This window comes from Rhipicephalus sanguineus, chromosome 1, assembly GCF_013339695.2.
Source record: "Rhipicephalus sanguineus isolate Rsan-2018 chromosome 1, BIME_Rsan_1.4, whole genome shotgun sequence".
NCBI lineage: Eukaryota > Metazoa > Arthropoda > Arachnida > Ixodida > Ixodidae > Rhipicephalus > Rhipicephalus sanguineus.
This window is the reverse complement of record NC_051176.1, coordinates 161,505,142-161,526,607: the sequence shown is the minus strand read 5'-3', so window position 1 is coordinate 161,526,607 and position 21,466 is coordinate 161,505,142. Positions and strand designations below refer to the sequence as shown.

General features: G+C 45.5%; 1 protein-coding gene across 5 annotated transcripts in view; it reads right to left on the bottom strand.

The window, feature by feature from the left end:
• LOC119401386 (protein transport protein Sec24A) overlaps positions 1-21,466 on the bottom strand; it is a 651,765-nt gene that overhangs the window by 180,948 nt on the left and 449,351 nt on the right. Inside the window, exon 1 of one of the 5 annotated variants that reach the window (XM_049417370.1) lies at positions 10,154-10,163. The exons of the other annotated variants lie outside the window; for them this stretch is intronic. The gene's annotated coding sequence lies outside the window, so the exon portion shown is untranslated. Of the gene's footprint in view, positions 1-10,153; positions 10,164-21,466 lie in introns of those variants that run through there. 5 annotated transcript variants of the gene reach the window in all.

Genomic DNA, 21,466 nt, shown 5'->3' with positions numbered 1-21,466 from the left:
GAGCAACGCTTGAATATAGCTTACTGAGTCATAGGACTACATGTGTAATGTTGATCAGACTGTTATAAAAGCGGAGCCAACACTGGAACCACAATTGACGTTAACCCGACATGTCACCTGCATATCATATTTTTCCAAAGGCACTTAAACACCTGGCGTGACTCTGTGGTTGAATATTTGACTGTCACGTAGAATGCCTGGATTCGATTCCTACTGGGATCTTGATATTTATTCTTTGTATTCGTCAGGTCAGCCCTGCCGATGCCGGATCTTTTTAACACTCTCGCGTTTGAATTACCGTTGTCGGTTCTCTCCTTTCGTGGGTAGATATAAACTGTGATTCACCTGTGGCGCATACCTGCATACCGCGGCCCGTGGTACACGGGTATGTGCCACACGTGACTGGAAGAAAGGGTTTCATGACGTAGGCGGCAGGATTTTTACGTTATTCATGTCGTGACCAGACAGTCATATTCGCCAATTTTGGTAAGTTAAGGAAGCGCGGCCACGAGAGCACACAGACCTAGGCGGCTAGATAGATAGATAGATAGATAGATAGATAGATAGATAGATAGATAGATAGATAGATAGATAGATAGAAACTCTCATAGTGCCTTTGGTACGCAAAGCAAAGAAATGCTTCGCATTTACAACGCCTCTTTGAAGTAGATGAAGTAGTACGTCTCTTTGAAGTAGAACAACCCAGTTAGCCCCTCGTGTTTACGATGATCGAGTTGTTACCCCGTGTAAGCGCCATGCTTCCAACAGCTGCCCTACAATAAACAATTACGGCGTCCCTTATAATTCTACTGTATAGTTTTGGCACGCTACCACTTATCATGCTCGACTGTGGAGGCTTGTGTTCGACGCGGCGGCGATCGCTCTTCTTTTCTTTCTTTAATTCTTTCTTTTTGCGCGCGTGTGACGGCAGTGTCGTTTTTGCGTTGGCAGTGTCGGCTACAGGTTAGACTGAGAGCACTGAAATCCAGATGCGCAAACACGCTGTGACATTGTTTCTTTTATTTCACGAGTTTTTTTTTTTTTCAGATTCCGGAAAAAAGAACCCCCTCCCTGCCCCTTCCACCCTAGAAACATAACAACATAAAGACAACTTCTTTCTGTGGCTTTTAACGCGCTGTACGACATCTTCCAAATAAAAAAGATGCGTATAGTTGAGAATACCGTATAATGACGCAGTGGGTTATGAGCGACGCAGCGTTGTGGAGAGCTCCGAAATGACTGACCACTTACATGGGGTTCTTCTCTCATGAGAGCCCCTGTATCTTAGTTCCCCCCCCCCCTTTTTTTTCGAATATGACTCTTACCCTAAAGCTAACATGTTTAAACAGTGCAACCCTGGTGGCTTCGTGACTGTGGCTTTCTGCCACCGATCGTTTAAGATCCCCGATTCGATCTTCAGGTGCAGCGGCCGAATTTCGATGGACGAGGAATAGAAACACGCTCGTGTACATATAGATTCAGGAGCGCGTGAAAGAAGCCCAGGCGGTCAAAGTTAATCCGAGCTTAACTAGACATATACTAAATATCTCACGAACGCGCCTAATTAACAGCGAAGCTGCGTAAGATTTTCGTTATGCCGTGTGGCGTGAACAGAAACTCGGCCGAGATTGCATTTGCCAAGTTAAAACTTTGATGAGCCTATAGTTGAGTCAAGGGAGGTGTCGCCAAACCTAATTAAAGCTAGATAAGCTTAACATCGCCTCGTTAAGGTGACATAATTAAGTTTAAATAAGACGACCCTAATTAATCGTTGCCCAGCTTGCCTTTGCCACGTTAAGCTTACATGAGCCCAGATGAGCCAGAGTAAGTATAACGAAAACTAATTAAGCATAGTATAAGCAAATTAGGCCGAGTATAATTAAGACCAATTAAGCCAGAACTCAATGAATCTTAATTAATTAATCGAAGTCAAATTCCAATTAGGTTAGCGAAGCCACGTTCAATGTGATACAAATTACTAGCGTCCAATCCAGGCTAATTAATCCAAATTAAGTTAAATATCATAATTAAGACTTCAACTAATTGAGGTTAATTGAGTTGTGCATGACTGAGCCAAGCCCAACCGAGATACTTGAGATACATGCAGCCCAATTATGCCAATTAAGCCTAATTTAGCTATGTATGTACAATGGAGCCAGCATTGGTTTGTGATCGAATGACTGAGACTCAATCAATTCCGATCGTTACCGAACGATGACCAAACGGTACTAATCGACAGTCGATCGACATTGATCGATAATCGATCGGTATCGATTTAAGCCATGGTAAGCCCTGAGATAAGCCTACAAAATCAATACAAAATCGATGGTCAATCAATAATGATCGATAACCAATCGATATGTCAGAGAATGTCGGAGAAGAGCCGAGCCGGGACCTACATTCCTACTCGCTTTCCTGAAGAGCGTGTTCGAGTCCGCAAAAGTCAGGACTCCCTGGGAAACCATCAGCTCCGCTGTGATTCAGCCTTGCGCCACTTCGTGCGAGATGCCCACATTTTTTCCCCTCCATTTGACCTATTGTATCATTTTGGAAAGTTTGTACACTATACCATGTAACTCAATACGACTGTGAACTGTATGTAGTTGGTCACGGACACTTATCCGACATATGTTCAGAGAAGACAAGATGTCCAGAAAAGATATAACTGCCCTGGCTCCGCTGCGCCGCACTGCTCTGAGTAGCAGGCATAAATAAGCGCAGGTTTGTAAGCTCGATCCAGGGTCGTACGTTTCCAGAGCTCTTGTTTGGTAGGTTTAAAAGTTATTCTAGTGTCTATTAGTGTGTATGATGTATGACACGAGAAGGGGGTGGGGGTGGGGGCGAATGCTGACAGCAACTCTATAAAGAGCTCACGCCATCTCGATATCGACTCATCTCCGCCACAACCGCATTGTGACGTCAGGGAATGACTAGGTTGTGGGATTCTTTACTTAGTAGAAGAGAGACTGTCGTCTAAACTATTTACTTTCCGCAGACAATTCACGGACTTAAGCGCTTCTATACATTTGTATTCGTTGGATGAAAATATGTCGTTTGCTCATGTTCGTAGGCGGGTGATAATAATGTTGAGGAAGTCCGAAAATTTTTTGGTGTCACTCTGCAACATGTGGTGAACTACGGGCAAAGCCCGTCACTATATAACTGGTTGTCGTAGCAGGTTTAACCGTTATAAATGGACATCCCTGTACGTCATATATCAAGGAAATTCTTAACTTACTGAAAGAAGTACACAACGTGAGCAGGCCTAAACGAGAATTTGTTGATTGGTGCAATTCGAAGAAGCGCTGGAAAAAAAATCGCGAGAGGAAAAGAAATTGTGCAAAAACCATCGACAATGATTTTCGATGCAAGTGAGAATAGCCGTTTTAACAAAGATATTCGTTGCATTAAACGAATGGTGCTCACGAAGGTGCATATTTGCAGCATTTAGGGTTCTGAGGTAGCGGTCGTTCTTTTACAGTGTAATTTCGCAGATAACAGAGTTGTTAATCAGCACATCTGTAGCAGTGTATTTCACATCTGTAGCAGTGCACATTTGTAGCGGTGTATTCGCGTTCGGCGTCAAACACGCCCCGAAACATGCATCAGCTTGTGCAAGAACCAGATAAATATATATGTCGTAATATGTCTGGGAGAGACTCACTCTGCTGCGACACTATAGCTGCAGGATCGGCGCGCCGACTTCAGTGGGCTGATGCAGGTGATGGTGACATACTGAATTGGCACTTTATTGGCGAGACTGACCATGGCAGGCCACCAAACCAGAAACGTAAGGCAGGAGACACCGATTGGGTTGCTTTATTAAATAAGCTGTGCTCCGGGTGAGGTACATTTCTTGAGCCCAGTTTATTAAAGTACCACTTGACGTTTTACTGTGTAGTTAAGCAGATAATCGTGTAATCAACTTACGAATCTTTTGCGTATAGCTGAAATGAAAAGGCTTATATACTGCGGATGTAACCGATTCGCGTGGCATCCGCCTTTCTGCCTAAGCTGCCATGACGGATGGGTGGACTGGATGGATAAATGGATGGATGGACATGGATGCTGTGAGCGTCACCTTTGAGACGAGGCAGTTGCCTGCGGGCCGCCAAGCTCAATTTCTGATTCGGTCTAATAATGGCTTGCCTGTCTGAATTAAATTCTTTCTAAAGGAAAAGACTATAAGTTCACAGCTTAACTTTTTGCGCTTTACTCTGAAGTAAAATTGGTTTTTATGCTATTTCTTCTTTGGTCGTTCTCCTGCCGCCACTCCTCCAACCACCTTTCACTGATCTCTATCGCGGACATGTTCACCTTCACCGTGCTGTCCCTGAAACCCAGGGCCCCATGTAGGTTAGTGTCCCAACGTACACGCTGGTGAACATCTTAGCATTCAATTAAAACATACTCCGTCGTTTCCCGAGCTATCCCGCAGCAAGTACATGCATCTCGTTTACTGTATCTCGCTTTATAACTATGCAATCTAGGGCAACTTAATCTTGCTTCAAAGCAGTTTAAGCGCTGCCCTTTGAATAATTACGAAAAATATTCTCTGGATGGATACGTGCTATGGCCGTCCGCTTTATAACGGGGCGGTGAGCTTTGAGCCACGATGCTCTATTTTTAATTCTACCTAATGACTTACCCGTCTAAATTAAATGTCTTGTTTATAGAAAAAAATCGTATAATGTCATAGCCTTCTGCCTTTTACGGTAGAGTAACTTTGGTTTTGATGCTATTTTGATGGCACTGTCCTCCCGCTCGGAGGACATCGGGTAGTGTTGAAAGGAATAGAAAGGCTGGCGTGATGACGGCGTCCAATGAGAACGGCGGAATCATGCAGGCGCCTCCAATCAGAAGTGGCGAAAGCGGCTTGATCAGCCTAAAAAAACTCGGTCGGCTATCATACAAATGGCAGTCGTGTTAAAAGTACATACTAGAAGATCGGTTTATTTTACTTAAACTCAACGATTTAACTTCACAACCTAAATGGCCTAAGGAAATACAGTAAAAGCTTGTAAATTCGAACTCGAAGGGGACTATCAAATTGTAGGCGCTACTACACGTTTGTGTCAGGTGATCTCGTAAATTAACTTCATTTAGATCTATAACAGCGAACAGAATTAATTGATCAGTCAGCGATACGTCAGAATTTTGCACCGACATGCATTCATGCGAGCAGTGAGCCTTAATGTCGAAATATATGACGCCATGTAAGCTCCAAAGCACGTTTACTGACATGGCAAAGTTAACGCAATCAAATTAAAAGTAATCAGTAATTTGCACTTGCTTGCATTTCTTCAGTAGCGACTCCATGAACATCGTTTGCAGCTTGCCCAAGAGCTCCAGCGCAGCGTCCAAATTCTCATCTGCTGAGAAATGCTGCTGTTTCGTTGTTTTGCATCTCTGGTAAATTTGGTTTGGTTTGCTTTTGCAACACTTTGTGATCACTCTGGGGCCTGGACAAACTTCTGCGAGGAGCGATGAAAACCGGGGGCTCAGAGTTCGAATTAACCGTTGTGGATACCGACGCGTTCGAATTATCGGGAGCTTTCCCCCATAGAAATACACAGGGCTGTGCCGCAACCAGGGCGTCAGTTCGAATTAACTGTAAGTTCGAATCAATCGAGTTAGAATTAATGAGCTTTTACTGTATAATGTTGAAAGGTAATCTCAAATGCCACGCTAGCAAAACGTCGGCTAGGTAGGCACTTGGGCATTTTCCATTCCATTAATGGGAACAGAAGGTGTGACTGTATTGCGCACATTCTCGAAACATATTACCTTCATTAACAAACATGATGCAGCAAGATTGCCTGAATCAAGTACATTGAAAAAGCAAAATGTACAACCATGTTAAGCAACAGATACAAAAACGCATTAGCTTCTAGACAAACAGCTGTAACACGTATGCTATAAATAAGTCAGTGTATTAAACATGGGGAGATTGAGAGAATTGCACAGCCTCTGCACATGTGTACGTATTTCGAACTTCAGAAAATGCACTAGTGCATACGAGGAAGTTGTACACACTGCTTATCAGTTTCTCCAAGTTGTTTCACCAAACTACGATACGATTACGAGGCACGCCTATGTGGGGGATTAATTTGACCATTCTTTCACACGCCCCTAAATCTAAGCACGCCGACGTTCTTGTAGTTTTCTCCCCACGAAACGCAGCTACCGTGGCCAGGAATCGAACCCACGTCCTGGCTGGTGCTTAGCAGTACAACGCCTTAGTGGCTAAGCCACCACGGCGGGTGCACCGCTAAAACGTAAAGCCGTATCACATTCATCTGCTCCAAACTTTTCTTTCTGTAATGTTATGGACTTGGAAGCTATCTTTTAAAATGTTAAGCATCATAGTATCATTCGAAATTCTACGGGGTATTTCACACTATATATATCGTTAAGAAAATTTGAAGGGGAATATATATATATATATATATATATATATATATATATATCGTCCAACCCCACTACTAACAGCCTTGTAACCACCAGCTCTTTGTTCAGTTCCCAAGAGTGGGTGAGAGCAAATATTTGAGGAAAAAGCGGGCTAGCAAAAAGTGTGGTGGTCGTCGTGACCGGGGGAAAATGCCATTGTTCGAGCAAGTAACTGCAGAGCCGAAATAATCGCTGAAGTCTGCTTTCTTTTCCTTTCTATTTTGCATCTGTGTCATGTCCTTGACTTCAGGCAGTCAGCTTGGGTCTTTCTGTTATCTTAAACGTTCTTTCTTGTTCTCCATTTTGGTAAAACTCCGTAATCTCTTGACCACGAGCGCTCTGTACTTGTCTCGACCTCGTGTTTTGCTTGCTCTTGTTTCATCAAAAAAAAAAAAAAAAAATTGTTCCCATCGTTTAATCTTTTACGTCCAATTTACCGTCTCCAATTATCTCGACTCTTTTTCGATGACTACGGTCTGGCCATTTCCACTGACCGTCTCAGTTGCCAGCTTTCTCGAGCTCTTCCGAAATTAATGTTGGTCCTACTGCAGAAAGCATGTTGAAAACAACGTTCAAGCGGACTGATTCAATCTCTACATTACTTCGTTAAGAAAGCGTTCATTTGTAACCCGAAACCCTAAGAAAAAACAAAAAAAAGAAGAAACGTCGTCATAGTTACGTAGAATTGTTTCAGGCGCTATAGTTCATTACTCATTTTTAAAGTTATTTTCTTTTCTTGTTTCCTTTTTTTTTTTCAGTCGTTGTAGAACTTTGATAATTGTAAACGGGACCATTCGGTGCGATGTTTTCCCGGGATGGCATCCATTCATAAGCCACGACAACCTCTACAACTGAGAAAGATGAGACCGAACCATTAAAGGCATCTTGTAACTAAAGTGTAAGGCAAGCTCCTTTGCAACTTCGTCGCTTATTTATGGTCTCGAGACTTTATCGGGTGGCCTCAAGGTAAACGTCAGTTTATTTGCCAAGGAAATACACAAATGATGCGAATACCTTAGCATCAATGCTAGTACGGATCCGTGCATACAATGAGTACATACGCGCTGTGCGGCTGGTGTTACAGCACTACTGTACTCTATATATGGTTTTTATTTTTAATTACGTTTACGGACATTTCCTCGGGCCGCAGGCTGAACGAGAAGCTGCCAGAGTTTATGGTCGGCCTGGTGCATCCTGCCGTTCTCACAAGGTATTTCTACTAGCTAACACTATCAGTTAGTTAACTGCTTCCTATTTTCACCCGACACGCATTTGAAGAGACATGAGTACCTATATATGCAAGCAATATACTCATTATCTGTCAAGTAAGCAATTTCATTGTAAAAAAAAAAATACTTGAAAAACTAACAAGAGTAAACTGCGCCCTGGGCTTGATACTTCTATTCAGTTATGCCATATGACTATGTTGGTTTTGCATAGGATCCCAAATGGCCGCTTTTCGATGGACGCGAAATACAACAACACCCGTGCACTCAGGCTTAAGTGCACATCAAGCAACTACAGATGGTCAAAATTAAACCGCAGTCCTCCACTACAGCATGCCTCGTAATCAGATCGTAATTTCTGGAACGCAAAACCCCAGCATTTATTATATTTTTAAATGTAATTTCGTAAGTGTTGACGCGCCTGGGCTGTCCACCATTGTTTCGTACCGATCGTCTACAGCCTATCCAGCTTTTGTGGACACATCACAGCCAGCGCCCCTGGCGGCCCCGGCGCGAAGCTAGCGCGTTTTCAATGGAACTGGCGAGTTTTTCCCGAATAATTAAGTGTAGAGGGAGTATGTTGAAAAACGCAGACCACAGAGCGCTTCTGGGAACCTAAACGCACGAGAGGACTGCAGCGATCATGTTGCAGTAAGCTTCAATTTTGTTCCCAGAGCAGTTAAAGATTGTACAATGGGAGTCTATGGAAACGGCGAAAAAAGTGGCCCGTTTTTCAAGACAAAAACGGTCACTGTGGTAAAACTAAGCAAGTTATGTTAATGGTCAGGAAATCACATGTAGTCCTGACACTCAGCTTTCGTTTGAAGCCATTCTCAACTTTTCGCAATTGGCGTAACATTGTTCCCTAACGCGTTTTTTGAAACGCTGTCCTTCAAATGCTTGTGGTATATTGATAAACCCTTGCTTATCACCGGCGGTACGGTGACGTCCGTGGCCGAGTGAGTTAATCGTTCACTTTCAAAGCGCGACATCACCGCGCCGTCATCGGTTCGATTCCTAGCGTAAGATAAGCTGTTTTTTTTTCCAACCCGTGACTTAGTTTCACAGCATCCCTCAAGATGTCGCCGCAGAAACAAAAGAGCTTTCGTTTCGGTTTCGGTTTTTTGACTGCAATGTTGAGCTGCCGTTTCTCTGTCTTTTTATTTTATGACTTTTTTAGTGTATGTTTAAAAACTCCACACGTATCAGATCTTTCAGATCTACATTTGTAATTCTTACTTTATCCTTTTATAAACGTCCTAAGGAACAGAACGAACGCTCAAGTTATGGTGAACAAAGCTCTTTGGAACTTTCGTACGCGTATTGTGGTGGAAACTTATTTCTCCGTTCTCATGATTTCGTTATGATATTCTGAGTTACCTACAATTCAGCAACGTAAAGGAAACGAAGTAAGCTTAGAAAAGCGAGGCGTAGTAATGAAATGACAATGTTAGACGTTTTTGCAGTTGCTTTTTACTTTAGGGCTAAGGCAAGTGTCTGTCGTAATCTTAACGAAAGAAGGGCAATTGTTCGAGGGATTCTTTTCCTTGTTAGACACAACTAATGAAACGAACAGATCATTACTCCAAGCAAGGAATAGGAAAGATTATTTGATTTTTTGTTTTAAGAAATCAAAATCGCTATCTGGATAGGCATCAGCGGACGGCTCGTATACCTACATGCTGCGCTCTCAACGCAAAGAGACTGTGCGAAATCCCCTTTCCCACCTGGAGTGGCTGTCTTCTTTTAAACTACCATATTGCAGAGTTACGCGAGGCTAGATCTAGGAGAGTTAGCGTCCAGCCTTACTTCATTTGTTGCTATCGCACTCTTTGCATCGCCCTTGCGGTGAAACTGGGATTTTTATTCACCTCTCGTCGTATCTATCGTCCTACGTCAAGAGAAAAAGACCGGCATGCCTTCTCCTTTAACATCACAAAACACTGTGCGCTGCATCGGATAGGTCCGTGTGGATCAAATTTTTGTGGTAGTCCAGGGACTGGTGTTGCCATTTACGAAACGAAAATCCTGTGATTCAACCGCTTTTCTCACGCACTCGCAGCCGACCTCAACGTACCGCAGTCATTTTAAACATCTATAAATAAAAATGTGCGCAGCTTGTACTAGTTGCGTAAGGCTGGAACCGACAACGGAGCTAGTGTTCGATCTAGCTTCTAAGGTTTTGCTAGTAACACCAAGCTTTTGCTAGAGGCGCAACGTTTTTGCTAGTAGTACTATGATATCGTTAGGCTTGGATCGTCTATACTTCTCAGGTTTCGGTCGGTTCCCCACACTACGCACTTGTTGCGTGGTTTTGAAGGGGAAATGTCGAGTCACTAGTAGTTACGTGATGTGATTTTAGTCACGTGAGAGAGAAAGTACATGTTTATTAGAGTCTAGTGCAGACGCTGAGGTTGCTCCGCGCCACCCGGTTGTTCCGAAGTTTTTGGCGCCAATACGTCACGTCAGTAGTTACGTGACGTTACGGGATTTTAGTGGCGAGACTAATTACTTCATTTTACGTGATTTTAAGTCACGTGACTAGTTGTTACGTGATTATAGTCACGTAAGGAGATGTTGTGCGATGTTACGTGATTTTAGTCATGCGATAATTGCAGGCCTGGTGTACAAAAAATTGTAGTCACAGGAAACAACAACCCATCATCGATATCACATATGTTTCACGATCACGAGAAATTAACTTTCATTGCTCAAAAGAGCAAGCGAAGCTGCACTCATGCACTTTTTTATCGCGTTTCAAAATTTCTCGGTCTTCTACGATATTTCTGGAATTTCTTGCATGCTTCACTTGCTCTATTCTTTTTTTCTTTTCTGGTGAAAAGCGTATATATATGGCTCTAAGCTTGAAAATATAGCCAGTTGTAAGTTCAGCGCTGTGTGTGTGTTCCAATATCATCCTCGTTTCTTACGGTGTGAAATATCGAATTATGCTCTTCAGCGCATTTTTACAGCGCGAACAGAAACAGCCGTTTTCACTTTGCATTCCGTTCCTGCTCTTTGGAAGGTAGGGACACTAGCAAGAAGCTTTGCAAGGAGCGTTTGACCGTAAGATCTTGATAATAGCTATCGTATCACGTGCCAGCCGCCGCGCGCTGTGGCTGAATGGGTTGATCGTCCGTGCTGGCTGTTCGCGCGTAATCGCTAGGGCGCGGCTTCGAATCAGAATGCGGTCTTTTCTTGCTCACTTTTCTGTCTCTCTCAGAATTGCTTAAGTTTGCCGCGGTGGTACAGCGGTTACGGCGCTCGGCTACTGACCCAAAGGGCACAGGTTTGAGGGGGGCTCCAGCATTTTCGAACGAGGCCAAAATGCTAGAGGCTCGTGTACTTGGTTTTAGATGCACGTTACGAACATGAACTGGTCGAAATTTCCGCAGCCCTCCTCTACGGCACGACTCATAAACATATTATGGTTCTGGCACGTAAACTCCAGCAAATTTATTACAAGTGCAATGCTACTGAATGTTTAGTTGCTTGTTTTCTCGCTGGACCATTTTACCCAAGATATTTGCTGCAGTTTCGGTTTCGCTTCTGTAAATGGAGCAAGTAAACTTCTCATGTTTTATTATTTATTACCACGCAACCCGTTACTTAATAACTATCAAAAGGAACCCAGATTTTAGTTAACCTCAACCATAAGAAGGCAATACGCAACGAAACCAAGGCAAGCATGAGGGCAGCCATTTACAATATTGTCACGTGGTCGTGACGTCGACGAAGACAGCAGTCGGCGTTTGCAGGATGAAACTGTTTATTTGGCCGAACTTGTGGCCACAAAATGAGAACTAGAACTACAGCAATACACGCTGTACAATGATAGCGGCGAACAGGGCGTCGTTCGTCGATCAACTGACTAGCGGTGAAGCGCGTCGGCATTTAAACATGTGCCGTCGAATATTCCAGCGTTATCGCTGGCTGTCGTGCAAATTCTAGAATAAGCTCGAGTGTGCGCGTCTTGCGCGCAATCTTAACAAAACGGTCTACAATGGTCGCGAAGGTTCTCGAACAATGAGGCGCGGTTCGCGCTGAGCGTTGCTGACAGTCTTTGTGGCCGAAAACGGAATACACCTAAAGTGATAAAGAAAGGCACGTGGCAATGCCCCCCTCTGAAAATGCATCGTCCCGAAGCTTAAAACAGAACAGGCTAATGCATGCAACAATAAATAACAAGAATAAAGCAACAAACTACAATAGACAATAAGAACAAGAAAGAAAGCACAATAATAAAACAAAATGACAGTCCTCAGATTCGCTAACGCGCGTAATATGGTTTGAGGCGCACGACATGGACGACTTCAGGTCGTGCACGGCGCCGTTGAGAGTTAGTAATGCCGTCAGGGACAACCTCGTAGTCGAGTGCGCCGAGGCGTCGAAGTACCCTGTACGGTCCGAAGTATCGTCGAAGAAGCTTCTCACTGAGTCCCCGTCGGCGTATTGGCGTCCATACCCATACACGGTCACCGGGTTGGTATTCTATGTGGCGTCGTCGAAGGTTGTAGCGGCGGCTGTCAGTCATCTGCTGGTTCTTGATCCGTAGGCGGGCGAGCTGTCGTGCTTCTTCGGCGTGCTGTAAGTAAGCGGCGGCGTCGAGATTTTCTTCGTCGGTGACGTTGGGTAGCATGGCATCGAGCGTCGTTGCCGGGCTTCTTCCGTAGACCAACTTGTATGGCGTCATCTGCGTCGTTTCTTGGACGGCCGTGTTGTAAGCGAAGGTCACGTACGGAAGGACGGCGTCCCACGTCTTGTGCTCAACGTCGACGTAGATGGCCAGCATGTCGGCGATGGTCTTATTTAGGCGCTCGGTGAGGCCATTGGTCTGAGGGTGGTAGGCAGTGGTCCGGCGGTGGCTTGTCTGGCTGTGCCTCAAGATCGCCTGAGTTAGTTCCGCAGTAAACGCCGTACCTCTGTCGGTGATCAGGACCTCTGGGGCGCCATGACGCAGAACGATGTCTTCAACGAAGAACTTCGCTACCTCGGCGGCACTGCCTCTAGGTAGGGCCCTTTTTTCGGCGTAACGGGTCAGGTAGTCGGTAGCTACGATGATCCACTTATTACCACTAGTCGACGTTGGGAATGGTCCCAGGAGGTCCATCCCGATCTGCTGGAACGGTCGCCGAGGTGGCTCGATCGGCTGAAGAAAGCCCGCTGGTCTTGTTGGCGGTGTCTTGCGTCGCTGACAGTCTCGGCATGTCCTTACGTAGCGAGTGACGTCGGCGGCAAGGCGCGGCCAGTAGTACTTTTCCTGTATTCTTGCCAGCGTTCGGGAAACACCGAGGTGTCCTGCTGTCGGGTCGTCGTGCAGGGCCTGGAGGACTTCTGGCCGCAATCCTGAAGGCACCACGAGAAGGTACTTGGCTCGATTCGGTGAGAAGTTCTTCTTTCGGAGAACGCCGTTGCCTAAGAAAAACGACGCCAGTGCTCGTTTGAACACTTTCGGAACGACGGCGTTCTTGCCCTCGAGGTATTCCATAAGGCCTCTGAGTTCCGGGTCGGATCGTTGTTGTTCAGCGAAGTCGTCGGCACTTATGGTTCCCAAGAAGTAGTCATCGTCCTGGTCGTCTTGCGGCGGCGGTTCCACGGGGGCACGAGACAGGCAGTCGGCGTCAGAGTGTTTTCTTCCGGACTTGTAAACGACGGTAATGTCGAATTCTTGAAGTCTCAAGCTCCATCGTGCGAGACGACCTGAAGGGTCCTTCAAGTTAGCTAGCCAACACAGGGCGTGGTGGTCGCTCACAACTTTGAAGGGCCTGCCGTAAAGGTAGGGGCGAAACTTTGTTGTAGCCCAAATTATGGCAAGGCACTCCTTTTCTGTCGTAGAATAGTTTGCTTCCGCCTTCGAAAGCGACCGGCTAGCATAGCTGATTACCCTTTCCGCTCCGTCAGTCCTCTGCACAAGAACGGCGCCGAGTCCTACATTGCTTGCGTCGGTGTGCACTTCCGTTTGGGCGTATTCGTCGAAATGCGCGAGAAACGGAGGCGTCTGCAGGCGTCGCTTTAGTTCTTGAAATGCTTCCCGCTGCGGCGTTTCCCACTTGAACTCGACGTCGGTCCTGGTAAGGTTAGTAAGTGGCTCGGCGATGCGGGCAAAGTTTTTGACGAACCGCCTGTAATAGGCGCACAGGCCGAGAAATCGACGCACGGCCTTCTTGTCGGTAGGCGGCGGGAATGTAGCGATGGCGACTGTCTTCTGGGGGTCAGGGCGTACTCCGGACTTGCTTATCACGTGTCCCAAGAACAAAAGTTCCTCGTACGCAAAGCGACACTTTTCTGGCTTCAGGGTGAGTCCGGAGCTCTTTATTGCTTGAAGTACAGCTTCAAGCCGCCGTAGGTGTTCGTCGAAGTTTGAGGCAAACACAACGACGTCGTCCAAGTACACGAGGCAAGTCTGCCACTTCAAGCCAGCCAGCACTGTATCCATGACACGTTGGAAAGTTGCGGGTGCCGAGCACAGACCAAAGGGCATGACCTTGAACTCGAACAGGCCGTCTGGTGTTATGAAGGCAGTCTTTTCTCGGTCTCTCTCGTCTACTTCGATTTGCCAGTAGCCGGTCTTGAGGTCCATCGACGAAAAGTACTTGGCGTTATGGAGTCGATCTAGGGCGTCGTCTATCCGTGGGAGAGGGTACACGTCCTTCTTCGTGACCTTGTTCAGGCGACGATAGTCGACGCAAAAACGAAGGGTTCCATCCTTTTTCCTCACTAACACCACAGGTGACGCCCACGGACTCTTGGACGGCTGGATGATGTCGTCGCGTAGCATTTCGTCGACCTGTTTCTTGATGGCCTCGCGTTCTCTCGTCGAAACTCGGTACGGGCTCTGACGGATTGGTCGGGCACTTTCTTCTGTTATGATGCGATGTTTCGCGACTGGGGTCTGTCGAATTCTTGACGACGACGAGAAGCAGTCCTTGAATTGTAGGAGCAGGGCTTTTAGCTGGTCTTGCTTGTGTTTCGGGAGGCTCGGGTTGACGTCGAAATCGGGTTGGTTTCGTCGATCCGTCGAAGCAGGTTCAGTAGCATCGAAGAGGGCGAAAGAACTGCTGGCGTCCACGAATTCGTGGATGTAGGCGACCGTCGTACCAATGTTGAGGTGCCTATATTCGTGGCTGAAGTTTGTCAGCACTACCTTAGCTTTGCCATCACGCAGCTCGGCTATGCCTCTTGCGAGGCAAATCTGACGGTTCAGAAGTAGGTGCTGATCGCCCTCGATGACACCTTCAAGGTCTACGGGTTCTTGAGTTCCGACGGAAATGATGATGCTGGAGAGAGGCGAAATGGTGACGTGCTCTTCTATCACATTCAACACGGGGTTTCCTAGCGTCGTGTGTGGCGGCAGCGCTTTTTCTGAGGTTAGTGTTATTGACTCAGATCTCAGATCGATGACGGCGCCGTGGTGGCTTAGGAAGTCCATCCCAAGTATCACATCCCTGGAGCAATGCTGTAAGATTACAAAGCTCGCAGGATAAGTCCGGTTATTGATGGTGACTCTTGCGGTGCAGACTCCAGCCGGAGTTATTAGATGGCCCCCAGCGGTCCGGATTTCAGGCCCTTGCCAAGCGGTCCTAACTTTCTTCAATCTTTTGGCGAATGGTCCACTGACGACGGAATAGTCGGCTCCAGTGTCGACGAGAGCGGTGATATTGTGGCCGTCGAATAGTACGTCGAGGTCGCTAATCCGTCGTCTTGCGTTGCGGTTAAATCGCGGCGTCGGGTCACGGCTAGGTCGGCTTGTCCCGCTGCTTGTACGTCGCGTCGACAGGTCTTCTTCAGGGACCGAGGTTTCGTCGTCAGGGCTTCGTCTGCTTCGCGTCGTGTTCGGCAGGTCTCGTCGCGTAGTCGTCGTCGGCGGCCGCGGAGGATCTTCGGCATTTCGTCGTACAGCAACCGCACCTCCATCGGTTGCTGCCCTTAGTTTCCCGGATACGGGCTAGGCGACCGGCCCCGGTTTGGGCCAGTGCTTCGCGGGGGCGTCCGGATCATGGAAGCAGCAGCACCTCCACCAGATGTCACGTGGTCGTGACGTCGACGAAGACAGCAGTCGGCGTTTGCAGGATGAAACTGTTTATTTGGCCGAACTTGTGGCCACAAAATGAGAACTAGAACTACAGCAATACACGCTGTACAATGATAGCGGCGAACAGGGCGTCGTTCGTCGATCAACTGACTAGCGGTGAAGCGCGTCGGCATTTAAACATGTGCCGTCGAATATTTCAGCGTTATCGCTGGCTGTCGTGCAAATTCTAGAATAAGCTCGAGTGTGCGCGTCTTGCGCGCAATCTTAACAAAACGGTCTACAATGGTCGCGAAGGTTCTCGAACAATGAGGCGCGGTTCGCGCTGAGCGTTGCTGACAGTCTTTGTGGCCGAAAACCGAATACACCTAAAGTGATAAAGAAAGGCACGTGGCAATATAAGGAAGCGTTTTGAAGAAGTACTCTACTATTACTGACAGACGCAGAAACGTAAGCAGGAATAGTACAACCAACGCAAAGCTTGTATTGTCGAATTGTCGCCTTTTTTTTCTAAGGGAGCAGCGTTCTCTGCTTCTGGAAGTAGTGCCGCTCTATTGCATTACATTTACTACCCCTCCGAAAAAGAGCCACCCTGGCTAATTACGGACAGCTGCACAGTGACAGCGAAGCTCTATCAGGTCCATATGCAGGATCTCATGCCTAGTTATTTGATTACAATAAGTCTCAAGCGACTTGACAACGTATATCAAGTACGAGGTTTGCTAGAGCACGCGGTACGGGCCGTGGTACTTCGGAAGAAGCTTCATAGACCGACCGGGGCCACCTAGGAGTCCAGAGCCCAGGCCCGTAGCTAGGGGGTATGCCCTAGGGGCCCGCCTCTCCTCCCAAGAGTTTGACGGAGGGGGTGTTTTACTGACAAGAATAATGAGAATAGGTATTTTTCTCAGACAGTCAACGCCTTCAGCAAGTGCCCCCTCCACCCCCCCACCCCCTCGCCCTTCGCTGACTGCCGCAGGCCGGCGGCGACGGCGGCGGGGACTGGTGTGCGCGGAACAGACGGCGAAACTGTAGGCAAGCAGACGCGGAAACGCGACAAAGCGCGGCCACGCGCCGTTGCGATGGCAACGACGGAGAGATCTTCCACCGGCTGCTTTGCTGCTGGCTTGCGTTTCCTTTCTTGAATTCTCAGTGCTTGCCACTTTCCTATGAAGAATGCTGTCTCACGTTCATAACGTGCATGCCATTCGTGACCTGGAAGTGCCGAGCGCGCGGCGATAATGCAATCGAGAAGCATGCAAGATATCAGGACTATTTTTGTGAGGCGAAACGACACCCTTTCAACACGTTCTTTAGTGTACGCTGCTTTCCTGATCGGCATAGGCAATTTCATCGCGAATATCAGCAGATGACACACTGCCTTTGTCGTTGTAGCAACGCCACTTTACGCACTTGTAAGAGTAATCACTAAGAGGGACGTTCAGGCATGGACACATGCATTTCGTCTATACTGCTGACTTTCCCGGAACAGATACTCATGTTAGCAGCAGTTACAACAGAGCGAATGAAAACAGCGAGGAAGAAGACTTCAATACTAGCAAGCGCTTTTCGCACTACAGTTCTGCTTACCGATTCAATGAGCCACATATTCGATGCTCACTAGATTGTCCTCCTCACTGTGTCACAATAATGGGTGATCAAGCTATACGAACAGATCAAGCTCGCCTTGTTTGTTCGCCTCAGGTTTATGACTAACGTGTCGCTGCTGCACCATATATATATATATATATATATATATATATATATATATATATATATATATATATATATATATATAATATATATATATATATATATATATATATATATATATATATATATATATATATATATATATATATATATATGGTGCAGCAGCGACACGTTAGTCAAACCTCGCGGGCTTTCTTGATCAACTGGAAAAAATGGGCGCGCAATTAGCACGTTGCTGAAAGTAGCGCAGTCAGATGCCATTTGAACATGCCTACATACGCCTCATTGACATTTTGACAATTAGGTGAGTACTTGTCGAGTTACAAATATAATTATTTCTAATTAATCAAACCTCATTAACGAAAAAATAGCAGTGGCTATTCCAGTGTGCTCGGAATAATGTGCAGTATATAGTAGAGCACTGCACGGACCCGGGAGGCCCGCGGGCCGGGCCGGGCCGTCCGAAGCGTTTTCCGGCGGGCCCGGGCTGGGCTCGGGCTTGAAAGTACGGGCCCGGGCCGGGCCCGGGCTTGAGGCTGCGGGCCGGGCCGAGCCGGGCCGGACTCGGTCCCGCTCATTAAAAGGCGTAAGTCGGGCCTTCGAGCACACGCGAACGTAATACATTGCATGGTCTAAGGTATACTGTGCCAAGCTCAAGTGACACGCGCAAAGAGCTGGCTCTTAGTAAAGCTTAGCAATAAAAACAGAAAAACAGTTGAAGTGCTATTTATTTTCACCAGTATAGATATACATTGGCACTGTATATTTTCGCTAACGTTGCCTCTGCTGGACCAGACTTTCTCAAAGTAACAAGTACATTGGTGGGTTTCCTTATAAACACGCCAAATCACGTATATATATATATAAATATATATATATATATATATATATATATATATATATATATATATATATATATATATATATATATATATATATATATAGAGAGAGAGAGAGAGAGAGAGAGAGAGAGAGAGAGAGAGGGTCTTTCAAGAAATGTGTGCTGGCAACATGTTTTGATGATTTCATGTCTTGTAGTGATCGCTGTAGTGTCGAGACATTGACTAACCATTTTTATACTATAGCTAGAGAGTGCATTGCACAGTTTGTCCCTCAGAAAACTATAAAACGTCATGCTGCACACCCATGGTACACCAGGCCCATCATACAACTCAAACGTCGCGTTAAGCGCCTGCGGAAACGACGCAATGTACACAACACGGAAGGGGAACACCTAATTAACTTGCTCAAGTCTGAACTGAAAGCAAAAATGACTAAAGCTAGAAAGTTTTATTTCAATACCACATTAACCTCTTTTATGAAAACCAATCCGCGTAAGTTTTTGGCAAACCATCAATCCCACTACTTGCTGCCCGTCATCTTTTGTAATAGATGAAGTGTCCTGTTCAGATTCCTCGACAATATCGGAAGCATTTAATGGCTATTTCAAATCTGTATTTGGAGATGATAGCGGTACTACCCCTGACATTGATGATAACCCGGAAATATGTCCGATTCCAGAACTTGAAATTAGTTGTACCGGCATTTATAACCTTCTCTTGAGCATCGACACTAATAAAAGTGCCGGACCGGATGGAATACCAAATATGTTCTTGAAGCGTTATGCGGAATGGAACGCTCGTTATTTAGCGATAATTTTTCGTAAATCATTAGACACATGTACAGTGCCGACAATTTGGAAAATCGCCAATGTAATTCCTGTCTTTAAATCGGGTAATAAGCAACAAATTTCCAACTACAGACCTATTTCCTTAACGTACTTGCTGCAAGCTCTTAGAGCACATAATTCATAAGCATATTCTTCGGTACCTCTCTGAAAATGACATACTATCGCAGAATCAACACGGTTTCCGCCCTGGCCTTTCCACAACTACCCAACTCATTGAATTCACCCATGACATCGCTTCAGCCGTGAATAATCGAGGTCAAGTTGATGCCATATTTATAGATTACAAAAAAGCATTTGATATGGTGTGTCACAGAAAACTTCTTTTTAGGCTCAGCAAAATTATTAGTAACGAGAAAATACTAGGTTGGATAGCTGATTGGTTACGTTTAAGGACACAATTTGTCACTTTCAATCACGCACAGTCACCGTCGGCCACGGTTACTTCCCGTGTACCGCAGGGCTCGGTTCTTGGGCCCTTGCTATTCATTATTTAAATTAATGATGTAGCACAGGTCATTAGGGACACACCGGTGAGACTGCGGTTGTACGCTGACGATTGCGTGCTTTATACCTGTGTAACTAACATACGTGATCAAGAGGGTCTCAACAATGTATCTTCATCTTTTTGTGCATGGAGCACCGCGTGGCAAATGAGTATTAATTACCAAAAGACTGTACAAATGACGTTTACTAACAAAAAGCAGCCGCTAGTTTTCCGCTACAGTTACCATGGGCACTACCTTAACTCTGTGAAAACATTTAAATATCTTGGAATTACCTTCACCGAAAATCTAAATTGGCACCTGCACATTGAAGCCATTTGTGCTAAGGCACTTAGGAAACTGGGATACCTGAAACGAACCCTCAAGCACTCTACCAGGGACTGCAAATTAACTGCTTACAAATCCCTCGTCAGGCCGTTACTAGAGTACGCCTCGGTGGTATGGTCGCCCTACACTGCACTTGACATTAATAAGCTTGAGGCCATACAAAAGAAAGCAATACGGTTCATTTTTCGCAGATATGACCGCGATTTTTCTCCTTCTGCTCACGCATGCGCTTTGTCGTTAGAACCTTTGGCTCATCGACGCATGCTTGAGCGTATCGCACTGCTTCATCAGATTGTACACGGCCACAGTCGCATCCAAGCGCCGATACATTTCAGTCATTCCACTAGGCGTGCCACGCGCCGATCCCACCCACTTAATATTATTCCTTTTCAGCCATTTGTAAATTGCTTTAAGTACTCTTTTTTTCCAAGCGTTGTCGAAATTTGGAACAGCTTAGATGGCTTCTTGCGGGAAAGGCCAAATGAACAGTTTGTGGAAGAATTGCCGAACCACATTTTGTGATGCTTTAATGATGCCTTATTGTACGTCGAGTATCATGCATTGTAACTCGTGCCCCTCTTCTGCTTTGTATGATTCAATGTTTTGTATGCTTGTAGTTTTATTTACTTATGTACCCACTCCTGCTATGTCTCGTTCTATCGAGATAGCAGTATTTGTAAATAAATAAATAAATAAATAAACAACCTTCTCAAAAAATCATTAAAATGAAATATTTGCTCGGGGCTTTCAGAATTGCTTTTTTTATAGCGGCAGGAATCTTCAGGTAGTTAAGGACATCATTTAGGACAGTAATTAAGAAAGTTACATTAATTAACTTTTTAATTAGTGGAGTTAGGTGATTGTGTCAAATGGGAGAATTGAAGTTCTTCATGCGAGGAACCCATCCGAGCTTTGAGATTTCGAAAAAGCGTCCTCTATGTAATTGTTGTGGCGCAATGAAATTCAACGAAATGCCACGGCTTTCAATAGCGAAAGCCATCGAATTCTGTTGAATTTCATTACTTCGTAATTATTACTAGAGGCCGCTTTTTCGAAATCTCAATGCTGGGATGGGTTTCTGGCAAGAACTTCAATTCTTTAATTTGACACAGTAACCTAACTCCACTAATTAAAAAGTTAATTGATTTACCTTTCTTAATTACTGTCTCAATTCATGTCTCTAACCATCTTAAGATGCCTAGCGCTACAGAAAAAGCCATTCACTCATTTTGGACGTCTCAGAAGAATATGGCACTTGCGTTCTTCCATGTTTCTGTTGAGATATCGCCATTGAATTTTGTTGAATGTCATTACTTCGTAATTATTACTAGATGCCACTTTTTCGAAATCTGAAAGTGGGGTTGGGTTTTTGGCATGAAGAACTTCAATTCTCTCATTTGACACAACCACCTAACTCCACTAATGAAAAAGTTAATTATTGAACTTTTTAATTACAGTTCCAATTCATTTCTTTAACCATCTTAAAATCCCCGCCACTACAGGAAAACCAATTCTGAAGGCAGCAATCAAA